We start from the raw sequence: 9,278 nt of genomic DNA on the forward strand, positions 1-9,278 counted from the left end.
TAGAATTAAGGATGAGGTGTTACGGTTATGGCTAGGGGTTAGGATTAGAATTATGGGATAGGGCTCCTTCTCAGTGTGTTATGCATTAACGTTAAGATAAGGGGATAAGTTAGGGTTACGGGGAGGTTTATGTTTTAAGGTGAGCAATAGGATCAGGGTCAGGTGCTATGTTCAGGGTGAGGGTTATCTGTTAGGGGTAGTGTTTATATTTAGCGTACAGGCTCTGTCTGCACTGGGCGGGGGGCTGGGGTTACGGGGATGGGATTTCCCCGGGAACCCACTCTATCATACGCTAGGTATGGGCTCCTGGTTTCATGCAAGAGAGAGCTGCAGAGCCCCCTTTTACTCATGGCATGGGAGGATTTTAGGCTTTCTAAACTCTAAGAAAGCAAGAAGTCCGAGAATTAGATTTAGGGGTAGGATTATGATAATGTTTAGGGTTAGGGTTAGTGTTAAGGTGGGGTCTTAGGGTTAGGGGTTAGGGTTAGAGGTTAGTGTTAGGTGTAACAGTTACAGTTAGGTTTATGGTTAAGTTTCAGGGTTAGGGTTAAGGTTTGGGTTTAGCGTTTGACACAGGGTTAGGCTTCAGTGTTAGCTTTATGGTTAAAGATTAGGATTAGGGTTAGTGTGAGGGTTAATGGTAAGGGTCAAGATTAAGGGTTAGGGTTGGGGTTAGGGTTAGGTTTAGGGTTAGGCTTAGGGTTAAGGGATAGGATTAGGGTTAAGTGTTAGGCTTATGGTTAGGGTTAAAGTTTAGTGTTAGGGTTAATGTTTAGTGTTATGGTCCAGTTTAAGTGTTAGGGTGAGGGTTAACAGTTAGGATTAGGCTTAGGGGTTAGGGATATAGTGAAGGATCAGTGTTAGGGTTAGGTTTAGGGTTCAGGGTTAGGGTTAGCTTTAGGGGTTATGGTTAGTGTTAGGTGTTAGGTTAGTGTCAGGGTTAGGTCTAGTCGTGAGGGTAAGGTTTAGGGTTAGCTTTAAGAGCTAGGGTTAGGTTTAATGGTTAGGATTAGGATTACGGTTAAGGGTTAGGGTAATGCGTAGGGATTAGGGTGACGGTGAAGTGTTAGGGCTTTTGTTAGGCATAGCGTTGGGGTTAGAACTAAGGGTTCCTGTCAGTGTTAGGGTTGTAGGCAGCGTTAAGGTTAGGCTTAGCGGTTGAGAATTAGGGTTAGGGATTAGGTGTTACAGTTATGACTAGGAGATAGGGTTAGAATTATTGGATAGGGGATGTTCTCAGGGAATGGGTTATGCATTAACGTTAGGATAAGAGGTTAAAGTTAGGCTCACGGTGAGGTTTACGTGTTAAGGGGAGAAATAGGAACAGGGTTAGGTGCTATGTTCAGGGTTAGGGTTATCTGTTAAAGGTATTGTTTATGCTTAGCGCACGGGCCCTGTCTACATTAAGCTGGGGTGAGGTTAGGGGGCTGGAATTGTCACCGGGAACCCACTGTATCAGACTCTGGGTATGGGCCCGTGGTTTTCATGCAGGACACAGTGGTAGAGCCTCCTTTCACGCATGGCATGGGAGGATTGCAGGCTTTCTAAACTCTAAGAAAGCAAGAAGTCTGAGAATTAGATTTAGGGTTAGGATTATGGTTAGGGTTCAGGATGAAGTGTAGTGTTATGGTGAGGGGATAGGGTTACAGATTAGGGTTACGGTTTAAGGTTACTGTTAGGTTTAACGGTTACAGTTCGTTTTAGGGTTGAGGTTTGTGGATAGGGTTAAGATGAGGGGTTAGGGTTTGGTACAGGGTTAGGGTTGTGTTAGGTTTAGGGTTGAAGATTAGGATTAGGGTTAGGATTAAAGGTTAGCATGAGAGTTAACGGTTAAGGTTAAGGTTAAGTGATAGGGTTAGGGTTTAGGTTCAGGGTTAAGGGTTAGGGTTAGTTTTAGGGTTAGAGTTATGTGTTAGGATTTGTGTTAGAGGTTAGGGTTAGGTTTACTGTTCACGGTTAGGGTTATGTTTAGGGTTTAGCATTAGGGATAGGGATTAGGTTTAGGGTAAGTGTTTGGAGTTAGTGTTGGGCTTTAGGCTCGGGGCTTAGGTTCAGGGTCAGGGGTTAGGGTTGGTGGTAGGGCTTAGCTTTAGCGGTCAGTTTAAGGGCACTGGACCTGGTTAATCTACAGTGACAGGGGTGTGGTCTGAGTCACCACGAAAGCACAACATCATTCCCTGGGCCTTGGGACAAAACCTACATGCAGGACTCAGGCGGAGCCTCATCTCACACATGGCATGGCTGTATTGTAGGCTTGCTTCACTCTGGGAATGGAAGTAGTGTGAGAATTAGGGTTAGGTTTGGGTTTAGGGGTTTCGAGTTAGGGGTTAGGTTTCGAGTCAGGGTCAGGTGCTAGGGATTAGTGGTTAGGGTTAGAGTTTGTGTTAGGGCTTAGGTGTTAAGTCTGGGTTAGGGGGCCAGGGTTAGGTTTAGGGTTGTGGTTAGCTTTAGGGTTAGGGTTTAGGGTTAAGGGATAGGGTTAGAGTCAGGGTTAATGTTAGGGTGAGGCTTAACAGTTTGGGTTAGGGTTAGGGGGTTAGGGATAGGGTTAGGGTTAAGGGTTAGGTTTATGGTTCAGCTTTAAGGTTAGGATTCGGGGTTAGGATTAGTGTTAACTGTAGGTCAGTGTTGGGGTTAGATATCTAGGCTTTAGGGTAGAGGTTAGCGGTAGGGTTAAGTAGGGTTATGTTTAATGGTTAGGATTGGGATTAGCGTGAAGGGTTAGGGTTAAGGTTTAGGGGTTATGACTAAGGATCAATGGTTAGGGTTATTTTTAGGCATAGGGTTAGGGTAAGGGTTTAGGGTTAGGGTTAGGGTTGTTGGTAGGGTGAAGGTAGGGTTGGCATTTTAGAATTAGGGATGAGGTGTTAGGGTTATGGCTGGGGATTAGATTTAGAATTATGGGATAGGGCTTCTTCTCAGGGTGTTATACATTAATGTTAAGATAAGGGGATAAGTTAGGGTTTCGGAGAGGTTTATGTTTTAAGGTGAGCAATAGGTTCAGGGTCAGGTTTTATATTGAGGGTGAGGGTTATCTGTTAGGGATAGTGTTTATACTTAGCGTACGGTCCCTGTCTGCACTGGGTGGGGGGCGGGGGTTAGAGGGATGGGCTTGTCTCCGGGAACGCACTCTATCATACGCTGGGTATGGGCTCCTGGGTTTCATGCAGGACACAGTGGAAGAGCCCCCTTTTACTCATGGCATGGGAGGATTGTAGGCTTTCTTAACTCTGAGAAAGCAAGAAGTCTGAGAATTAGATTTAGGGGTAGGATTATGGTAATGTTTAGAGAGGAAGATTAGTGTTAGGGTGGCCTCTGAGGGTTAGGGGTTAGCGTTAAAGGTTAGTGTTATTTTTAATAGTTACAGTTACGTTTACGGTTAAGTTTCAGGGTTAGGGTTAAGGTTTGGTTTTAGCGTTTGGCACAGGGTTAGGCTTCAGTGTTAGGTTTATGGTTAAAGATTAGGATTAGGGTTAGGGTTAAGGGTTAGTGTGAGGGTTAATGGTAAGGGTCAAGATTAAGTGTTACGGTTGGGGTTAGGGTTAGGAATAAGGCTTCGTGTAACGTTTAGGGTTAGAGTTAAGTGTTATGGTTATGGCTAGAGGTTAGGGTTAGGTTTAGGGTTCATGGTTAGGGTTACATTTAGGGGTTCGGATTACGGGTTAAGTTTAGGGTGAGTGTTTAGTGTTACTGTTGGGCGTTAGGATAAGGGCCGAGGTTTAGGGTTAGGATTTAGGTTTAGTGTTAGGGCTTAGATTTAGTGGTTAGTTTAAGGGCACATGCTCTGTTTAATCTATGGTGGGAAGGGTGCAGACTGGGTCGCCTCAACACCACACCATCGTACCTGGGCCTCGGGCCCAGACCTACATGCAGGACTCAGGCAGAGCCTCTTCTCATTTGTGGCATGGCTCTATTGTAGGCTTGGTCAACTCTGAGAACGGATGAAGTGTGAGAATTAGGGTTATGGTTAGGGTTATGTGTTTAGGGTTAGAGGTTAGGGTTTGAGTGAAGTTTAGCTGTTAGGAATTAGAAGTTAGGATTAGTGTGTCAGGGGTTAGGTGTTAGGTTTTTGTAAGGGGCTAGCGTTAGATTTAGGGTTAGGGTTAATGTTCGGGCGGGTTAGGGGTCAGCCTTAGGGTTAGGCTTACGAGATAGGATTAAGGTAAAGGGTGAAGGCTTAAGATTAGCAGTAAGGGTTAAGGTTAGGGTTAAGGGTTAGGGTTTCGGTCCAAGTTAAGGGTGAGAGTGAGGGTTAACAGTTGCGATTAGGGTAATGGTTTAGGGATAGTAATAGGTTTAAGGGATAGGGTTAGGGTTAGGTTTAGGGTTCGGGGTTAGGGTTAGCATTAGCGGTTAGGGTTAGGGTTAGGGGTTAGGGTTACAGTTAGGGTTAGGTCTAGGCATTATGGTAATGGTTCGTGTTAGGGTTAAGAATTAGGGTTAGGTTTAATTGTTAGGATTATGATCAGTGTAATGGTTAGGGTTAGGGTTAGCGGTTAGAGTTAGGGTTAGTGTTAGGGTTGTTTGTAGGGTGAAGGTAATGTTTAACAGTTGAGAATTAAGGTTAGGGATTAGGTGTTACGGTTATGCTAGGAGTTAGGCTTAGAATTAAGGGATAGGGTTTGTTCTTAGGGTAAGTGTTATTCAATAACATTAGGATAGGGGGTTAAAGTTAGGGTTACAGTGAGGTTTACGTGTTAAGGTGAACAATAACATCAGGGTTAGGTGTTATGTTCAAGGTTAGGGTTATGGGTGAGGTGCAGGGTTTTTGCTTAGGGCATAGGCCCTGTCAGCACTAGCAGGGGGAGTTAGGGGGCCGTGATTGTCCCCAGGAACCCACTCTATTGTACACAGAGTATGGGCTCCTGGGTTTCATGCAGGACACTGTGGTAGAGCCAGCTTTCACGCATGGCTTTGGAGAATTGTAGGCTTTTAAAACTCTGAGATAGCAAGAAGTCTGAGAATTAGATTTAGGGTTAGGATTATGGTTAGAGTTAGGAATGAAGATTAGTCAGGGAGAGGGCTTAGGGTTAGGGCTTAAGCTTCGAGTGAGGATTAGGGGTTAGGGAGTAGGTGTTGGGTTTAGTGATAGGGTTAGGGTTTAGGGGTTAGGGTTGGGTTAGGGGCTAGGGTTAGATTTATGGTGGGGTTATGGTTAGCATTAGGGGTTAGGGTTAGGGTTAAGGGATAGGATAAGGGTTAAGCGTTAAGGCTTAGGGTTAGCGTTAAGTGTTAGGTTTAGTTTTAAGGGTTAGGGTTACAGTTCGAGTTAAGGGTTAGTGTGGGGTTAACAGTTAGGGCTAGGCTTATGGCTTAAGGATAGAGTTAGGTTTAAGGCTTAGGATTAGGGTTCAGTGTTAGGGTTAGCATTAGGGATTAGGGTTAGGGTTAGGGGTTACGTTTACTCTTAGGGTTAGGTCTAGGCGTTAGGGTACGTGTTAGTGTTAGGCTTAAGAGTTAGGGTTAGGTTTAATTGTTAGGATTAGAATCAAGGTTAAGGGTTAGGGTTAAGGTTAGGGGTTAGGGTTAAGTGTCAAGTGTTACGGTTATTTTTAGGTGTACGGTTAGGGTTAGCGGTTAGGGTTAGGGTTAGTGTTAGGGTTGTTTGAAGGGGTAAGGTAATGTTTAGTAGTTTTGAATTAGCCTTAAGGATTAGGTGTTATAATTGTGGCTAGGAGTTAGGGTTAGAATTAAGGGATAGGGGTTGTTCTTAGGGTAAGTCTTATGCATTAACGTTAGGATAACGGGTTCAAGTTAGAGTTATGGTGAGGTTGATGTGTTAAGGTGAGCAATAGTATCAGGGTGAGCTGTGATGTTCAGGGTTAGGGTTATGGGTGAGGGGTAGTGTTTATGCTTATATCACGAGCCCTCCCTGCTCTAGGAGGGGGTTTTAGGGGGCTGGGATAGATGCCAGAAGCCACTCTATCATATGCTGGGTATGGGCCCCCTGGTTTCATGCCGGACACAGTGGCCGAGCCTCCTTCTACACATGGCATGGGAGGATTGTAGGCTTTGTAAACTCTGAGAAAGCAAGAAGTGTGAGAATTAAATTTAGGGCTAGGATTAGGGTTAGGGTTAGCAATATAGGTTACTGTTATGGTGAGGGCTTAGGGTTAGGGGTTTCGGTTAGGGTCAGGGTTAAAGGTTAGTGTTAGGTTTAACAGTTACAGTTAGGTTTAGGGTTAAGCTTTAAGGTTTACGGTTAGGGTTAAGATTAGGGGTTAGGTTTTGGTACAGGGTAAGGGTTAAGTGCTAGGGTTAGGGTTAAAGATTAGGATTAGGGTTAGGGTTAAGGTTTAGTGTGAGGGTTAACGGTTAGGGTTAAGGTTAAGTGTTAGGGTTATGGGTTAGGGTTAGGGTTAAGTGTTCATGTTAGGTTTAGGGTTAGAGTTAAGTGTTATGGTTAGGGTTAGGGGTTTGGGTTAGGTTTAGGGTTCATGGTTAAGGTTACATTTAGGGGTTAGGTTTAGGGTAAGCGTTTAGTGTTAGTGTTGGGCATTAGGGTGAGGGCTTAGGTTTAGGGTTAGGGGTTAGGGTCAGTGTTTGGGCTTTGATTTGGCGGTTAGTTTAAGGGTACAGGACCTGTGTAATCTATGGTGAGAAGGGTGCAGAATGTTTCCATGCGACACCACACCATCGGATCCTGGGCCTTTGGCCCAGACCTACTTGCAGGACTCATGCAGAAACTCTACTCACGCATTGCATGGTTGTATTTTAAGCTTGGTTAACTCTGAGAATGGAAGTAGTGTGAGAAATAGGGTTATGGTTAGGGTTAAGGGTTTGGTGTTAGGGGTTAGGGTTCAAGTGAGGTTTAGTGGTTAGGGACTAGGATTTAGGGTTAGTGTTAGGGTTAGGGGTTAGGGGTTAGTTTTGCGTTAGGGGCTAGAGTTAGATTTATGGTTGGGGTTAGTGTTAGGGTTAGGATTAGGCATCAGGGTTAGTGTTAGGGTTAAAGGATAGGATTGGGGTTAAGTGTTAAGGCTTAGGGTTTGTGTTAAGTGTTAGGGTTGGGGTTTAGGCTTAGGGTTACGGTTCCAGTTAAGCTCTAGGGTGAGGGTTAAAGATTAGGCTTAGGATTATTGGTTAGGGATAGAGTTATGTTTAAGGGTTAGGGATAGGGTTATGTTTAGGGTTCAGTGTTAGGGTTAGCATTAGGGGTTAGGGTTAGGGGTTAGGCGTAGTGATGTATTAAGGGCTATGGTTAGAATTAGGATTGGGGTTAGTGTTAGGTTTAGGGTTAGGGGTTAGGTTTAGGGTTAAGGGATAGGATTATGGTTAAGGGTTGGGCGTAGGTTTAGGGTTAAAATTTAGTGTTAGGGTTAAGATTTAGTGTTAGGGTCCGGTTTAAGGGTTAGGGTGAGGGTTAACGGTTAGGGTTAGGGTTAGGGGTTAGGGATATAGTTAGTATTAAGTGTTAGGGTTAGGTTTAGGGTTCAGGGTTAGGGTTAGCTTTAGGGGTTATGATTAGGGTTAGGTGTTAGTTTAGTGTTAGTGTTAGGTCTAGGCGTCAGGGTAAGGTTTAGGGTTAGGGTTAAGAGCTAAGTTTGGGTTTAGTGGTTAGGATTAGGATTAGGGTTAGGAGTTAGGGTAAAGGGTCAAGGGTTAGCATTATTTTTAGCCATAGCTTTGGCGTTAGGAGTAAGGGTTAGGTTCAGTGTTAGGGTAACAGTAGGTTACCGTAACAGTAACTACGTAGGGTAACAGTTAGTGTTAGTGGTTTAGAATTAGGGTTAGGGATTAGTTGTTACAGTTATGACTAGGAGATAGGGTTAGAATTATGGGATAGGGGTTATTCTCAGGGTAAGTGTTATGCATTAACGTTAGGATAAGAGGTTAAAGTTCAGGTTACAGTGAGGTTTACATTCTAAGGTGAGCAATAGAATCAGGGTTAAACGTTATTTTCAGGGTTAGAGTTTTGGGTGAGGTGTAGAGTTTATGCTTAGGACACCGGCCTTGTCTGCATTAGGCGGGGGGCGGGAGTTAGGGGGCTGGGATTGTCACCAGGAACCCACTCTATCGTACTCTGGTTATGGGCCCCAGCGGTTCATTCAGGACACAGTGGAAGAGCCTCCTTTCACGCATGGAATGGGAGGATTGTAGGCTTTCTAAACTCTAAGAAAGCAAGAAGACTGAGAATTAGATTTAGGGTTAGGGTTAGGGTTCGGGTTAAGGATCAAGGTTAGTGTTAGGGTGAAGGCTTAGAGTTAGGGGTTACGGGTAGCGTTACAGGTTACTCTTAGTTTTAACCGTTACAGTTAGGTTCAGGGTTAAGGTTTACGGTTAGGTTTAAGGTTAGGGTTTAGGGTTTGGTACAGGATTAGGGTTAAATATTAGGTTTAGGGTTAAAGATTACGATTAAGGTTAGGTTTAAAGGTTAGTGTGAGGGTTAACAGTCAGGGTTAAAGTTAAGAGTTAGGGTTAGGGTTAGTGTTAGGATTACGGGTTCATGTTAGGTTTAGGGTTAGAGTTAAGTGCTATGGTTAGCGCTCGAGGTTAGGGTTAGGTTTAGGGTTCACAGTTAGGGTTATGTTTAGGGGTTAGCATTAGGGTTAGGGATTAGCTTTAGGGTAAGAGTTTAGAGTTAGTGTTGGGCTTTAGGCTCAGGGCTTAGGTTTAGGGTCAGAGGTTAGGGTTGATGTTAGGGCTTAGATTTAGCGGTTAGTTTAAGGGCACAGGACCTGTTTATTCTACAGTGAGAGGGGTTAGGGTTAGTGTTAGGGTTGGCGTAAGGGTTACGGTTAGATTTAACCTTGGGGTTAGTGTTAGGGTTAGGGGTTAAAAACACCTACAGCCAGCCCTAACCCGATTTCTCACACTTCTTCCATTCTCAGAGTTAACCAAGCCTACAATACAGCCATGTCATGCGTGAGAAGAGGCTCCACCTGAGCCCTGTATGTAGGTCTTGGCCCAAGGCCCAGCGTATGGTGGTGTCGTGTCGCAGCGACCCTGTGCACCACTCTCACCATAGATTAAACAGGTCCTGTGCCCTTAAACTAACCGCTAAATCTCAGCCCGAACACTAATCCTAACCCCTAACCCAAAAAGTTATCCTTAACCCTAACTGTTAACACTCAAACTAACCCTTAACTCTAACCCTAGTCATGATCTTTAACCCTAACCCTAACACTTAACCCTAACCCTGTACCAAACCGTAACCCCTAAGCTTAACCCTAACCCTAAACCTAAACCCTAAGTCTAACTGTAACTGTTAAACCTAACAGTAACTTTTAACCCTAAAACTAACCCTATCCCCTTACCCGAAGCCCTCACCCTAAGAT

Source organism: Eulemur rufifrons, chromosome 25 (genome assembly GCF_041146395.1).
Source record: "Eulemur rufifrons isolate Redbay chromosome 25, OSU_ERuf_1, whole genome shotgun sequence".
Taxonomy (NCBI): Eukaryota; Metazoa; Chordata; class Mammalia; order Primates; family Lemuridae; genus Eulemur; species Eulemur rufifrons.